Here is a 16,603-nt window from a genome sequence, read left to right as displayed (position 1 = left end):
ATACCTGTTTAGGAAATTTGTGTTACATTCTTTAGATTAACGATTGTTGGTTGTTTATTACCTTTTCATTGACTTTATTGTAAAATTTAAAGGGAATTTTATTTATAATGTAACATTGTTAATCTTTGGTAATTTCCAGATTTATTTTTTGTAGTCTGCATAGAACCAAAGGACTATAATATATTATGTTATATTATGGATATATATGAGACAAATTTGGATGCAAATCTCTCGTGCGTATTCTGAAAACCCATTTAGCTGGGGACATCCTAAAGACTGGGTTGAAAACCACTGATGCAAGTTGGTGGAAGCCATTTCTGCAGAAGGAGTTTTAAGGCAGTTCAGAAACAGTGGATCAAACCTGGTAATTGTTTTTATTAATGAAGTAATTTTAATGTGAACTAATGTAATGTAGACTTCTGATCCCAGGGGTTTAGAAATTGTCCCACTGATATTTAAACACCGTGGTCAGCGCTGGATGCAAACACCAACCACTGAATTTAAATCTATATCCAGAAATTCAGTGTTGGCAGATACCCAGAGGTGGGTGTTGAAAATCCAGCTATAGAACAGCAGCCAGAAGTCAGGTATCCCCCTATATTTGGTTCTGATTAGCTTTTTTTTTCTATCTTAACTTACCTGGATAGTTATTTGGGTGTTGGTACTGAATCTTGGTACCAAGATCTCTTCCAGCTCTGCTTTGGTTCCTCCCCCACACTGCCCAGGCAGTCCCAGATAGTGCCAAGGTGGGAAGGTATTATTTTAAGTGAGGCGTTTCACTTATAACCGAACATCAGAAGGCCTAAATCTAACCAGTGACTTCCCCCCCCCCCCTAACTTTTATTTTAATAATGCAAAATATACACTACCTGTAGCTAGAACCAACAGCAGTTCTGTGGTAACATCATCTCACCCACATACCCCCCCCCCCCTCATCTAACATACAGGCAGGTCTATACGGAAAGTTCCCAATAATCTAATAAAGACTACAGAATAATTACAAAAGTCTACCTAGGGTGAGTAGCTTTCTACTAACACAGGATTTCCCAAACTGTGTGCCTCATGGGTGCCACGGAGCAGATAGGAGTTCACACGCCAAGCGCCGGAACAAAGATTGCTGCAGTGTCATTTACCTTCCTCTCTCCACCGCCTGTCCGCCTGCTGCAGGCTGCCAGCAGTGATGTAAGCGCTGCTTTTGGCCTGCCCCCGAAGTCCTCTTTGTACAGCATCCCACCTACGCGGGACCAGGAAGTACTTGTACAAAGAAAGCTTCTGGGGTAGACTGAAGGCAGTGCTTACACATTGCTTGTTCCCGCCCCGGGACCCTGGCTGCTCATTACTCAGCTGTCGGGGAGGGAGGCCGGGGCTGCAGGACTGGCCTCTTCTTCATCTCCCCAGGAACAAGGTAAAAATGGATTATAATGGTTACAAGGGGGCATGGGTTGGAGGGGGGGGGGATGGTGCATGGGGGGGGGGGAGAAATATTGAACATAATGTGTGTGTGGGGGGGTGGAGACCTGTGTGGACAGGGGGGGGGGGGATCACAAAAAATTGCTCAGACACTAAGGGTGCCATGAACCAAAAAAGTTTGGGAACCACTTTGCTAACCAGTGACTTTTCTGTCGTGGTATCTATTCAGCTGTTCTTGCTTCACATTTTGTGTAAAGATACTATGTTGTCACATCTATTTCTTTTTTTAATTTATTGTTATACATTTTTTATGTTTCAACAGTTTTTTATGACCATATCTAGAAGATTTGCTCAACGTTTTTCCTCTATCAGAAAATTTATAATTATAATACGTATGCATGAAATTGTCTGGATTGTAAGCCACTTTGAACCTGAACTTTGGGATAATGTGGGATACAAATGTCATTACAATTAATGAAATAAATAAAACTGTAGTACGTTTTGCACTTACTGCAAAATTGAATGTGCTTTAAGTGCAAAGCTTGTGTGGCAATTGCAGAGAGTGTGGCTTTCTGTTTGCCCTGCATTTCATGCGGTGCTATCTGCCACGGCATGTAACAGGGTGTAGGCTAAGAATGTGCTATTACCACAGTGGAGCCCTCCCCCCACCCCACAAATGCAGTCTTTGCCCATAGTCACAACACCTTCCAATCCCCTTCCAAAATCTCACCCTCTTCCCCAACAGTCCGACCCTCCCCCACAGCCATCTCCTCCTCCTTCCCCAGGAAATAGCCAGGCAGGAGTGTACAGGTATCCAAAATGGCCACCATGACCCTTGTCTAATGTTATTAAGTGGATCAGTGGTACTCAACTCAGTCCTCAGGACATACCGTCAGTCTGGTTTTCGGGATATCAACAGTGAATATGCATGAGATAGATTTGTCTGTGGTTAGAGACAGTATATATAGATCTCTCTCTGCCATATTTATCGTTGATGTCCTGAAGCCCAGACTGGCAGAGTGGAGGGCCATTTGCTTCAGGCCGCACACAGAAAAGGGGCCTCTAGCAAAAAATGTTTGGTTTATTTAATACGTTTTGAACTGACTGCACAATTTGCCTATTGGATTTTTCCTTTATTATAAACAAGTTTGCACAAATCTTCAGCTAGAAAATCTTCTATTGCTTCTGTATCTGGTGTGCTTTTTGTTTTTAAATTATGAGTTTCAGGATGCTAGGGTCTTCTAATTTACACTGGCTTTGCCTCTGTGATTCTCTGTGTCCCTGGCTAGGTGTGTCCAAAGGCCTGGAATGAGAAGCACTGAACTGGACAATTCAGGTGTCCATACTGAGGAAATACAAACTGAAAAATACAACACTTTGACTTGTTCTACCAGCAGGTGGCAGTGTTGATCAAATTTGCTCTCCATCTATGCTGGTAGAATGTCACTACACATCCGATTACACAAGTGTCTTCATTTATCATTGTTCCATAAACACTTAAAGTGTAAGATGAATAATAATTTTCTTCTTCATAAGTTTGATGTATTTAATAGTGACAGCATTAGAAAGAGAAAACTATTTTAGACAGCTAATCTTGAGCCCATCAGAGCACTGGATTTACACTCTCTTGTATTCTCTGAATGTAGAGTTTGTGCACAGACTTCTAGAACTACTTGATGTACAGAAATACACTTAAGAAACGGTCCCTGATCCACAGTGCTTACAGTGGAGACAAACATGTAGGACAAAAAGAATTGTATTCATTGGCAAAATGGTTTACAATCAATACAGATAGAGGTTAAAATTTAAAAGCAGCCTCAAAGAGGGAGTGTTTAGGCTGGTTTTGTACAAAATGGGAGAGGAACAAGAAGCACTGAATCTGGATGTCTATTCCAAGCATATGGAGCAGCAAGGTGAAACAAACGGAAGTAGGGATTGCAGAGACAAAAGAGACAAATCTTGAGATGTAAACGTTTATTGATAAAAGACTCGACACAACGCAGTGTTTCAGCCACAAGGCCTACACCAGGAGTCAACCTTACTTTTTTAGTGAGATAAGCTTCAGGATTGTAGATGCGAAGCACTTCCAGATAAATCAGATAAAAGTGGTCTTGACAAAGACCTTGGTTGATAAACAATGCATGCCTTCTAATCAGGTAAAAGACTTTTACCATTGAGGGATGGATGACCAATAATCATTTAGTTTTGAATTTAAGCGAATCAGAAATCATAGTTTTGGTAAAATCTGGTATAATGCAAGTTCAAAAGTCTCATACACTGATGCTCTTTTGATTCCTGTTTCAAATCAGGTTTGCTGCCTGAGGGGGGTCATACTCGACAGCTGTCTCCTTGCGGCTATACATAAATAATTGATTCATTCTCCTACAAAGACGAAAACTCTTATTTCTCCACTGATGGTTTTAGGTCACTCATAATCACTAAGTGCGTCTTTTACTAAGGCACGCTCACGTTTTTAGCGCACACTAAAAATGTTGGAGACACCCATAGGAATGCATTGGCGTGCCTACAATTTTAGTGAATGCCAAAAATGCGAGTGAGCATTAATAAAAGACCCCCTAAAATAGATGACTAGTTTTTCATTCAAAGGGCTTATAGCATGGGCGTAGCTACGGGGGGCCTGGGCCCCCGCAAATTTCATCGGGGCCCCTAGTTTGGCTGGCGGGGGTCCCCAGCCTCAGCGTCAGCGTGCACAGGAGGAGCAAGAAGAAAGAAGAGCAGGGCAGTGAACACAGCTGTGCCAGAGACCGGCACTGAAGAAGATTTCGGCTGGTGGGGGGTTGGGGACCCCCGACAGCAAAGGTATTTGTTTTTGCGGGGGGAGTGGCATGGTGGTGGGGGGGGGGCTGCACTCAAAATGTGCCCCCAACCTCGGGCTCTGGCCCCCTCCCACTGTGAGGTCTGGCTACGCCCCTGGCTTACAGTCACCAACTTAAAAGCTCCACAGTGTGTTCAGAATGTGGCAGCTGGTGCCAAATGACATGATGATATCTCTCCTTATTTATCAGGTAGTGGAGAAAAGAAACCTGTGATGGAATTCAAAAAGGCTTGGGATGAACACAGAGGATCTCTAATTAGAGAATGAATGCTATAAAAAAAAGCAAAACTTAAAGGGTTGCATATGTGTTTGCATGTCAAGTGGTGCTTAGATGGCAACTCTGGCTGTATTAACTAAGGCCAGTGCTGGGCTGGCTTGTACGGTCTGAGTCCTGCATAGAGCAATCTGGTTGTAGGATGGACTGAGGAGAGCTTTGACAGAAACCCCAGTAATTTGGAATTTGAGGGCAGTGCCGGGCAGACTTTTATGCTCTGTGTCCCACAAATGACAAGACGGATTTGGATAGGCTGGATTGGGCTTTGATAGCAACTCCAGGAGTTGGAATATAAGGACAGAGCCGGGCGGACTTCTACGGTCTATGTCCCCAAAACAGCAAATAAAGACCATGATCAAGTATATAATATCCTGTTCATTGTTGATTTAATCTTGAATTGATTGAAGTATGCAGGAATATATTAGATTCCGCAAAATCCTCAAATCGTTCCTATTCAAACAAACCCTCACAAAGAACAACCATATCTCAAATAACTAATTATTACCTGAATTGGTTATTACTCTATTCATCATTAACTTTCTCTTTGCTTCATGTATAATTTCTCATTCATAATAGATTTTCTAAATGTGAAACATCCATAGCTATCCCAGTATGTTTATGATACTGTATTGTAAAATTGGATTCTTACAACAAATTACTTTCTTATTCATTATTTTTTGTTATGTATCCTATACTGTTTATTGTAAGCCACACTGAACTCAACTTGTTTGGGATAATGTGGGATATAAATGTCACAAATAAATAAATAAATACATATTCCCTCCATAGAATTGCCCTTATAATAATTTAACCTACCCAAACAAGGAGGTTGTCCTAAAAGCAATAAGCATTAAGCAAAGTTATCTCTGGATACTTCAAATACCTGTGACCTTTCAAGATGGCTGTTTCAATTCTGGTCCATGTCTATAGATGAGGAACAAATGATTCAGTCCATTATCTTGACAAATACCTTAATCAGGGACTTTTTTTTTTTTGGCTGGCTTGCGTGTATTTTTGGCAGGTTGTCGCTTTCTTGTTATAATGACAGGTTTTAAACTGAGCTTGAAGTGCAAAGAAAAGTCCTGGCCAAATTCATTGAAGGTTTATTATTCTGCCAGGTGAGAGAGCCAGTCTGCCTGCCAGCGGGTTTCAGATCCAAGCACATCTCTTACAATTACTGAAAATGTGAGAATCCTACTGCTGCATTACAAGTCTATATCGAAAAGGTTTTCATTTAATTATACATTTCATTTTTCTTTTCTTTTTTTGAGATGAAAAGCAAGAGGAATTCTTTGTTTGTTTTTTTTTTAATTCCAAGTCAGGGAAGGAGCTTACCAAAAAGGCAGGTGTGGAGCTTCCTGAGCCATTGAAGCTCCGCTGCTTGTTTGAGAGGGGGAAGAAGGGGTAAGGGGGAAAGTGGCCTCTGCGTTGAGCCCAGTGGTGCAATGAATGGCCCGGTGCAAGTTGATTGGAATTTCTATACCTGCTTAGACATCCTTCACATCCTCTGCATCGTCAGCCGCCTCATTGAACTTCAGGGATAAGATTCTCTCTGCTGCTCCCATAATACCACGAGAACAGATGGCCAGTCTTTTCTCATTGCAGGAAGATGATGCATTCATGCATAGCAGAACTGCGTTAGACAGGGCCGCCGAGAGACTGAACCAGGCCCGGTGCAGGGCTGCTACTGCTGCCCCCCTGGATCGTGGCTGCCCCCCCTCATCGCTGCCACGCTCCAAGATCGCTGCCAAAATACCTTGTTGGCTGGCGGGGATCCCAAGGCCCGCCAGCCGAAGACGTCTTGCTCCAGCGATGCTCTTCTGCTGATTGCCTCTACGCTGCTTTTTCTCTCAGGGCATGCAAAACTGAGCATGTGCTCTGAGAGGAAAAGCTGTCGCTCAGCTGGGCAGAAGTTGTTCTTCCGGATCCTTCCCAACCATCAAGGGGGGCCCGGCCGCAGCGCCGTAGTTTTCTCTCTCCTGCTCCTGTTGGGATGCGATCACTCGGGTCTGGCAGGAGCAGAAGAGAGAGAGAGAGAGACCCCGTTGCTGGGCCCCTCTTGAAGGCCCAATCCCGGAGAATAAATAAAGTGAGTGCCCTTGGTATGGAACCTAAAGTAACTGACTGGGTTAAAAACTGGTTAAATGGAAGGAGACAGAGGGTACTGGTAAATGGAGCTTGCTCTGAGGAAAGGGATGTTATCAGTGGTGTACCGCAGGGCTCAGTCCTTGGGCTGGCTGTCTTTAACATCTTTGTGAGTGACATTGCGGAAGGGCTGTCTGGTAAGGTTTGTCTCTTTGCGGATGATACCAAACTCTGTAATAGGGTGGACACCCTGGAGGGTGTGGATAGCATGAGGAAGGATCTAGTGAAGCTTGAAGAATGCTCTGATAATTGGCAACTAACATTTAATGCTATGAAACGCAGGGTGTGGGTGCTCTTATTCCTCTTATTGTACTCCTCCATCGCCTCATTTTGAAGGTGGACTATGGGAATCATGAGCCAGGTTCACTGGGGGTAGCCTCCATCACCTGTGGGGGGGGGGGGGAGGAGCAGAATCACAGACATGGATGTATGGGCTGGTGACCTTGTGGAGGTGGGGTAATTGTTGGGGATTGTGAGGGCATCTAGAGGGATGGAATGTGTTTAAGGTTAGGAGGGGGAAGGGGTACGGAGTTTGGGAATCCCTGTGCTGCTTACTTAGGAGTTGGCTGCCGGTCATCTCCCCTTGGTCAAACCTGCAGTAGATTCCTGAATGCTGAAAGATGTAGGCATCATGAGTGGAGCCTGTGTAGCGGGCACACACATCCACAATTTCCCCCTGGGCATCACACAAAACCTGCATGTTCATGGAGGGGTCTGAGTGAAACGTGTATGCAGTCCATGATGCCTATGACTAAGGGGAAGCCATCTATGGGTGTAGAACTCAGCCATGTTGTTCTGGAGTGCCTGGGCGGTAGTGGGGAAGGCGAGGGAGACAGTGACATCTTCAGGTGGACTGGCACAGGATTATTCCTGTGTGTCCTAGGCAGGAGGAGGGGTTGTAGGTAGTCACAGAGGTGCTGTATGGCAGCTCTGTCAAAGTGGAACCTAGTCAGTCATTCCTGGTCAGTGAAGTCCAGGAAGTGGGTGCGGGGCCTGAAGATTCTCTGATAGGGATATCTCCTCTGGGGCCTCCCTTCCAAACTCTCATCTCCCTCCAGCAAGGCGTGAGCCACCAAAGTATTCTGCGCATCCATGATTGCTATGCAGGTGTCCCACCACCACAGGTGCAACCCACTGACCCAAGAAACACCACTGTGCATACCACCTACTTTATCTTGTGAAGCCCAGCATCAGCACACAGTCTTGAGTCATATACCAGTTGTCCAAAACAACTCTGATATTAAAGCTTCCTCAGAGGCTTAGTGCTGCACAGGCTCTACCACAGAAAAATCTTTCACTTCATTTTCTGCACAAAGCTGCTTGCTAGATCAGGACACTATCCTGGGGCAGGGCTGGCTCTGGAGGGATTAGGGCACGGAATGACCCAGCACCAGTATCCTTCCTCTGATAAACTGGAGACCCTAGAACAGAGATCTCCTTGCATAAGTCACTCCACCAGTACTCCCAAGGAACAGCAATGATGTTAGACGTTGGGGATAGGGCAACACGGGGGGTCTCCAAAGTACCAGCTGTACTCCCCTAAGAACAGGCGTGTTCAGGGGTGGTGCTGGGACTGGACTTACATCAACTCACAACATGTGTTATAGAGGTTTGTTTTTTTTTGGACATAGAGTTTGCTTTGCGTTAGCACTGAAGCTACATTCTGGAGTTCCAGCAAGAGCTCGTTCTGACACCTGACTCTTTCTTCTGTTTTTCTTTTGTATACATATTGCCATATTATGTACATATGTGCTGTTAAGTTGCCCAAGTGTGTCTAAATAACTTTCTATGTTCTCTTTTCTTCAAGAATGCTGTAGAAGTCTTTCTGCAGACTGAAAGATGAGTGGGTTGTAGTTGAATTTCCAGCAAGAGCTCATTCTGACATCTGACTCTTTCTTCTGTTTTTCTTTTATATTGCCATATTGTGTAAATATGTGTTACTGAGATGTGTTTCTAAATAACTTTCTATATTCTCTTCAGGAATGCTGTAGAAGTCTTTCAGCAGATTGAAAGATGAGTGGGTTGTATTTGTGTGTGTGTGTGTTGTATCAATTTGGGCATTTAGAAGAGACAGACCTTTGTGGCTGCAAATCCCACTGCTGCTCCTTGTGATCTTGGGCAAGTCACTTAACCCTCCATTGCCTCAGGTACAAACTTAGATTGTGAGCCCTCCTGGGACAGAGAAATATCCAGAGTACCTGAATGTAACTCACCTTGAGCTACTACTGAAAAAGGTGTGAGCAAAATCTAAATGGAATGTTGCTACTATTTGAGATTCTACATGGAATGTTGCTATTATTTGTGATTCTACATGGAATGTTGCTGAGTGGAGGAGTGGCCTAGTGGTTAGAGCACCGGTCTTGCAATCCAGAGGTGGCTGGTTCAAATCCCACTGCTGCTCCTTGTGATCTTGGGCAAGTCACTTAACCCTCCATTGCCTCAGGTACAAACTTAGATTGTGAGCCCTCCTGGGACAGAGAAATATCCAGAGTACCTGAATGTAACTCACCTTGAGCTACTACTGAAGAAGGTGTGAGCAAAATCTAAATAAAATAAATGGAATGTTGCTACTAGTTGAGATTCTACATGGAATGTTGCTGAGTGGAGGAGGTGGTTAGTGCAGTGGAACATCAAACGTTGCTACTATTGGAGATTCTACATGGAATGTTGCTGAGTGGAGGAGTGGCCTAGTGGTTAGAGCACTGGTCTTGCAATCCAGAGGTGGCCGGTTCAAATCCCACTGCTGCTCCTTGTGATCTTGGGCAAGTCACTTAACCCTCCATTGCCTCAGGTACAAACTTAGATTGTGAGCCCTCCTGGGACAGAGAAATATTCAGTGTACCTGAATGTAACTCACCTTGAGCTACTACTGAAAAAGGTGTGAGCAACATCAAAATAAATAAATAAATGTTGAACTCCTCTCTAGTTACAGGTAAATCATCCATTGCAGCTCATATCTTTTAAGCTTCGTCAGCTGCATCATATTAGGCGTTACTTTGACAGAACTCATTTAGTCGTTCTTGTGCAATCATGTATTTGAAGTCATTTAGACTACGGTAATGCTCTTTATTCATCTCGAACTGTGAAATTGTGTCTGAAATTACAATCATTGCAGAACACGGCTGCAGCACTTACGTCTTTACATTGGTTCCAATTCATTCTAGGGTCTTGTTTAAGCTAGCCTGTTTGATTGTTAAGATGTTCGACGGGTCATCTCCTGAATATATTCTTAACTTGGTTTCATGTCCTCATTTTCATGGAGTCTCGAGCATGAAAATGAGGAAATTATTGCCTTCATTTTCAGGTATTAGGTAACATAGTAAATGACGGCAGAAAAAGACCTGCACGGTCCATCCAGTCTGCCCAACAAGATAAACTCATATGTGTTACTTTTTGTGTATACCTTACCTTGATTTGTACCTGTCCTTTTCAGGGCACAGACCGTGTAAGTCTGCCCAGCACTATCCCCGCCTTCCAACCACCAGCCCCGCCTCCCACCACCTGCTCTGACACAGACCGTATAAGTCTGTCCAGCACTATCCCCGCCTCCCAACCACCAGCCCCACCTCCCACCACCGGCTCTGCCACCCAATCTCAGCTAAGCTCCTTAGGATCTATTCCTTCTGAACAGGATTCCTTTATGTTTATCCCACGCGTGTTTGAATTCTGTTACCGTTTTCATTTCCACCACCTCTCGCGGGAGGGCATTCCAAGCATCCACTACTCTCTCCGTGAAAAAATACTTCCTGACATTTTTCTTGAGTCTGCCTCCCTTCAATCTCATTTCATTTCCTCTCGTTCTACCGCCTTCGCACCTCCGGAAAAGGTTCGTTTGCGGATTAATACTTTTCAAATATTTGAACGTCTGTATCTGTAGAAACAGGTTTTGGAGAAGTCCTTAAACACAAAGGAATCCTGTTTAGAAGGAATGGATCTATGGAATCTTAGCGGAGATTGGGTGGCAATGCCAGTAATTGGGAAGCAAAACCGGTGCTAGGCAGACTTCTACGGTCTACGCCTTGATCGTAACTGAATAGATATGGAAAGTTCAAGAACAGTGCTGGGCAGACTTTTATGGTCTGTGACCTGAGAAAAGCAAGGACAAATCAAACTCGAGTATACATATAAGGTATCACATACCTTGTAAAATGAGTTTATCATGTTGGGCAGACTGGATGGACCGTACAGGTCTTTATCTGCCGTCATTTACTATGTTACTACATGTTTTGTTTTCAGGTCCCTCATTCTGGCTTTCACTCCCCATTGAACTTCAAAGTTCTTTCAGTTACTTTTTGCTTTGTAAGAATCTGAAAACTTTTTTGTTTAAACAATTTATGTCTTAATTTCTGTTTTCTTTTTAGGTTACTTTTGTTTTTGTTAACCGCGTTGAACTACTGATAAGTGGGAGTTGGCAGTATACAAGAAACATACCACATGACATCACATCATGTGATACAGCAAGCAGAGGCAACGTTTTATTCTATTTTAACAGAAATAATCAGGAAACATCAGGAAATAATCTGACTTTTGTCACCTGGTCCTTACCTCAATCCAAATGAGCCCAGTCTCTTGGTATCTCTTTGTTACAGGAAGTCTTACATTTGAGGGGAAATTCAGGAAGCCTACGCCCACCACCAACGTTTGGATGTCCAGAAGTTGCTGATGCTGTGCAGTGGAAACTTGTTGTCTAGGTCTGCTCAGAAGTGGCATAGCCACAGGTGGGCCTAGGTGGGCCAGGGCCCACCCACTTTGGACTCAGGCCCACCCAAAATTGTGACACTCTTGCTGTGGATGGTGGGGATCCCCAAACCTTGTCAGCTGAATATTTCCTCTCCTTGGGCAGCCAGTGCTCTTCCAAATGTCAGCCAGCAGCACTTGCCTTGAGCTGACGCTGAAACCAGCCCTTTTGCACATGCCAAAGCACTGAGCATACATGGCCTGCTGGCAACAGCATCAGTTTGAAGCAAGTGCTGCTGGCTGCCATTTGGAAGAGTGCTGGCTGCTCGAGGAGGAGGAGGAGGAAATCTTCAGCTGGCAGGGTTTGGGGATCCCCTCCAGCTCAAGTATTTAATATTTGGGGTTTGTGGGCAGGGAGGGGTTGAGAGAGGAGCAAACCAGAGGAGGACTGGGGGAGTGAATTCCATGCCCACCCACCTTGGGCTCAGGCCCACCCAAAATTTGCCATCTGGCTACACCCCTGCAGCTCAGGTGCAGAGGATGCTTGTCCTTGTCTGAGACTCTGCTGCTGTTGTTGCATTGCCAAGCCCTAGACCTGCCCTTTTTAGCAGGGAACTGGCAGAGGGGGTGGGGGTGAGAAACACTGCTCAGAAGCTGTTAAAGCTGTCCAGGAAAGGTGGCTCAGTCAGACGCGTCGCTTTTGAAGTAGCAAACCGAAGGAGGTTGCCCGTTTTGGAGTCCCTTCAGGAGCAACAGGGAGGATTATTGTGGTTAATGTGAAATCAGTAAGAGGTTGGTCTGTGCTTTAGCAGCCAGTTTTTGGCCATGGGGGAAATTTCCTTGTTTTCCTCCGGTCCTCTTTTATCTTTTATTTGAAATTGATATATAAACTACTGAATAAACATAAACAATGTACTGTGTTTTCTGAATTTTATGCTATATTGATATTGTGTTGTGAATGATGTTTATTTTTCTTTGGTATTTTATTATTTTTATTGACTTCTCAGACCCTTGGTAAGAGAGGTTGTTGACCACAACTGTTGGGGGGGGGGGGGGGGTTGATGATTTTCTGTGGAGGAGTGGCCTAGTGGTTAGGGTGGTGGACTTTGGTCCTGTGGAAAGGAACTGAGTTCGATTCCCACTTCAGGCACAGGCAGCTCCTTGTGACTCTGGGCAAAGTCACTTAACCCTCCATTGCCCCATGTAAGCCGCATTGAGCCTGCCATGAGTGGGAAAGCGCAGGGTACAAATGTAACAAAAATAAAATAGATACTATTGGAGATTCTACATGGACTGTTGCTATTAGATGCTACATGGAATGTTGCTACTGTTGGAGATTCTACATGGAATGTTGCTATTCCACTAGCCTGAAACCACTAATATCTCCAATACCACGAATCTTTGGAAACTGCTATCTCGCTCTTCACTAGTCCAAAGATAAGAACTAAGCGTATGCACACAGCAATTATACAAATACCTCTATGAATATGTGTTAATATATGTGCAGGTTTCACGTGTTTTCTATGTTTATTGGGAACCCTCGGACGATACCACTTAACGGCAATTTCATTAGTTTTTTGCCTAGTGGCTAGGTCTCTCTTCATAGGGCAATCCCTTTTATTAAACCATAAATAATTGCAGTTGCAAACACTTTCCACTAGTGCCCAAAAGTATACGTGCTCAAAATATAATAATTCAAAAAGAAAAAATAGAAAAAACTTATCTTGAACATTACTGCATGTCTCTCTGTCGAAGTCCACTTTGGCTTCCCCTAAATTACGCCCGACGCCGCGGGTTTCAATATTTTCATCAGGGACTCGGGTTAATCTTGCCCGCCTTGAATCCTCAACAGTCCGTGCACGTAGACTCTCGCTGTGCACTAATGAACTTGCCGTTAAGTGGTATCGTCCGAGGGTTCCCAATAAACATAGAAAACACGTGAAACCTGCACATACAGTGGGGGAAATAAGTATTTGATCCCTTGCTGATTTTGTAAGTTTGCCCACTGACAAAGACATGAGCAGCCCATAATTGAAGGGTAGGTTATTGGTAACAGTGAGAGATAGCACATCACAAATTAAATCCGGAAAATCACATTGTGGAAAGTATATGAATTTATTTGCATTCTGCAGAGGGAAATAAGTATTTGATCCCCCACCAACCAGTAAGAGATCTGGCCCCTACAGACCAGGTAGATGCTCCAAATCAACTCGTTACCTGCATGACAGACAGCTGTCGGCAATGGTCACCTGTATGAAAGACACCTGTCCACAGACTCAGTGAATCAGTCAGACTCTAACCTCTACAAAATGGCCAAGAGCAAGGAGCTGTCTAAGGATGTCAGGGACAAGATCATACACCTGCACAAGGCTGGAATGGGCTACAAAACCATCAGTAAGACACTGGGCGAGAAGGAGACAACTGTTGGTGCCATAGTAAGAAAATGGAAGAAGTACAAAATGACTGTCAATCGACAAAGATCTGGGGCTCCACGCAAAATCTCACCTCGTGGGGTATCCTTGATCATGAGGAAGGTTAGAAATCAGCCTACAACTACAAGGGGGGAACTTGTCAATGATCTCAAGGCAGCTGGGACCACTGTCACCACGAAAACCATTGGTAACACATTACGACATAACGGATTGCAATCCTGCAGTGCCCGCAAGGTCCCCCTGCTCCGGAAGGCACATGTGACGGCCCGTCTGAAGTTTGCCAGTGAACACCTGGATGATGCCGAGAGTGATTGGGAGAAGGTGCTGTGGTCAGATGAGACAAAAATTGAGCTCTTTGGCATGAACTCAACTCGCCGTGTTTGGAGGAAGAGAAATGCTGCCTATGACCCAAAGAACACCGTCCCCACTGTCAAGCATGGAGGTGGAAATGTTATGTTTTGGGGGTGTTTCTCTGCTAAGGGCACAGGACTACTTCACCGCATCAATGGGAGAATGGATGAGGCCATGTACCGTACAATTCTGAGTGACAACCTCCTTCCCTCCGCCAGGGCCTTAAAAATGGGTCGTGGCTGGGTCTTCCAGCACGACAATGACCCAAAACATACAGCCAAGGCAACAAAGGAGTGGCTCAGGAAGAAGCACATTAGGGTCATGGAGTGGCCTAGCCAGTCACCAGACCTTAATCCCATTGAAAACTTATGGAGGGAGCTGAAGCTGCGAGTTGCCAAGCGACAGCCCAGAACTCTTAATGATTTAGAGATGATCTGCAAAGAGGAGTGGACCAAAATTCCTCCTGACATGTGTGCAAACCTCATCATCAACTACAGAAGACGTCTGACCGCTGTGCTTGCCAACAAGGGTTTTGCCACCAAGTATTAGGTCTTGTTTGCCAGAGGGATTAAATACTTATTTCCCTCTGCAGAATGCAAATAAATTCATATACTTTCCACAATGTGATTTTCTGGATTTAATTTGTGATGTGCTATCTCTCACTGTTACCAATAACCTACCCTTCAATTATGGGCTGCTCATGTCTTTGTCAGTGGGCAAACTTACAAAATCAGCAAGGGATCAAATACTTATTTCCCCCACTGTATATTAACACATATTCATAGAGGTATTTGTATAATTGCTGTGTGCATACGCTTAGTTCTTATCTTTGGACTAGTGAAGAGCGAGCTATTCCACTAGCAACATTCCATCTAGAAGGCTGCGCAGGCTTCTGTTTCTGTGAGTCTGACGTCACAGAAGCAGAAGCCTGCGCGGCCACATTGGTGATCTGCAAGGGCCGACTTCTACATGGAATGTTGCTAGTGGAACTCTGGGCAAGTCACTTAACCCTCCTTTGCCCCATGTAAGCTGCATTGAGCCTGCCATGAGTGGGAAAGTGCAGGGTACAAATGTAACAAAAAAAATATATATTATTAAACATAGAAACATAAAATGATGACAGATAAAGACCATATGGTCTATCCAGCCAGTTCGTCCAAAGCAACTGCTCATTTCTACACTCCCTTCCTTCAGAGATCCAGGGCCACTAAGAGGGGGGGGGGGCAGGGGGGACAAAATTCTCCAGGCCCGGGCCTCCAAGGGGGGCCCAGCACCGCAGTCCCCTCCTCCCGCCCCCTCCATCCACCACCAGGCCGGGCCCCCCTGAATTCAAATCATAGCGCCTCACCTCGACCTCGCTCCGTGTGAAAGAAGCGCAGCAGCGGCAGTCTGCAGATCACCTCCCTTCAGGCCTTCCCTCCCTGTGTCCCGCCCTCGCGCAAGTTACGTCATACGAGGGCGGGATTTGAATTCAGGGGGGCCTGGCCCGGTGGTGGACGGAGGGGGGCGGTGACGATGACGACCTCGGGGGGGGGGCCCGTGGGAGTTGCGCACAACTCAGAGCACTCCATGTGGATTTTTTTGGTGCTGATTTTGAGTGCCATTTACTGAATCTAGTCCCTTACGTGCACAGCTTATAGAATAGTATAAGTTATGCGCATATCATGGAACACTTACTGTGAACATTTAGACTTGCCATTGACCTGGTATAACTGTTGGTTTGTAATTACCAGTGCATATTTTCTAGCGAAAAAGGTGCTGGTACTCAAATGGCAGGCCACTCTTCAGGGGTGGAGTGATCACTGAGGGAGCCACCCCACAATAGCCAGGCCCCCTGCAACCAGTGGGCCAAATGTACAACAAGTGGATCCAAAACAAAGGGGGTCCTCGCACAAATGGTGTTTCCCAAACAAGGTCTTTATTAGAATAAATAAAACGACCCGACAAGAATCGTGTTTCAGCCACAAGGGCCTGCGTCAGGGGTCTACTGTATAAATAAAAACATAAACAATCAAACCTACACATATTATAAAAAATAATAATAAAATATAATATAATAAATAATAAATGATAATAATAACAAAATCAAAAACGTACTAAATATAAATTAACATGTAAAATGATTAAAATATATATGTAAATGAAAATCACATACTTAAAGGAACGTACCTATAGACCTTTGGTGCAAACCAATGGTAAAACAAATAACTCACGGTCAATTTGTCAAACAGGTGTATAGGATAAAGCATATGTAAAAAAAAATATATATATATATATATATATATATATATATATATATATATGTTACCAAAAAACCAACGTACAGAGAAAGTTATTGCATAAAAAATATATTATACATAAAAAAGTCAATCAGAAAAACATCTATAAAAACATTATTCAAAGAAAACTATTTCATATTATGTATCAAGAGAAGGAAACATTAATAAAAAATGTATATAAGCAAATCTATAAATGAAT

Source organism: Microcaecilia unicolor, chromosome 6 (assembly GCF_901765095.1).
Source record: "Microcaecilia unicolor chromosome 6, aMicUni1.1, whole genome shotgun sequence".
NCBI classification, from domain to species: Eukaryota; Metazoa; Chordata; class Amphibia; order Gymnophiona; family Siphonopidae; genus Microcaecilia; species Microcaecilia unicolor.
Note: the sequence above shows the minus strand (reverse complement) of the source record.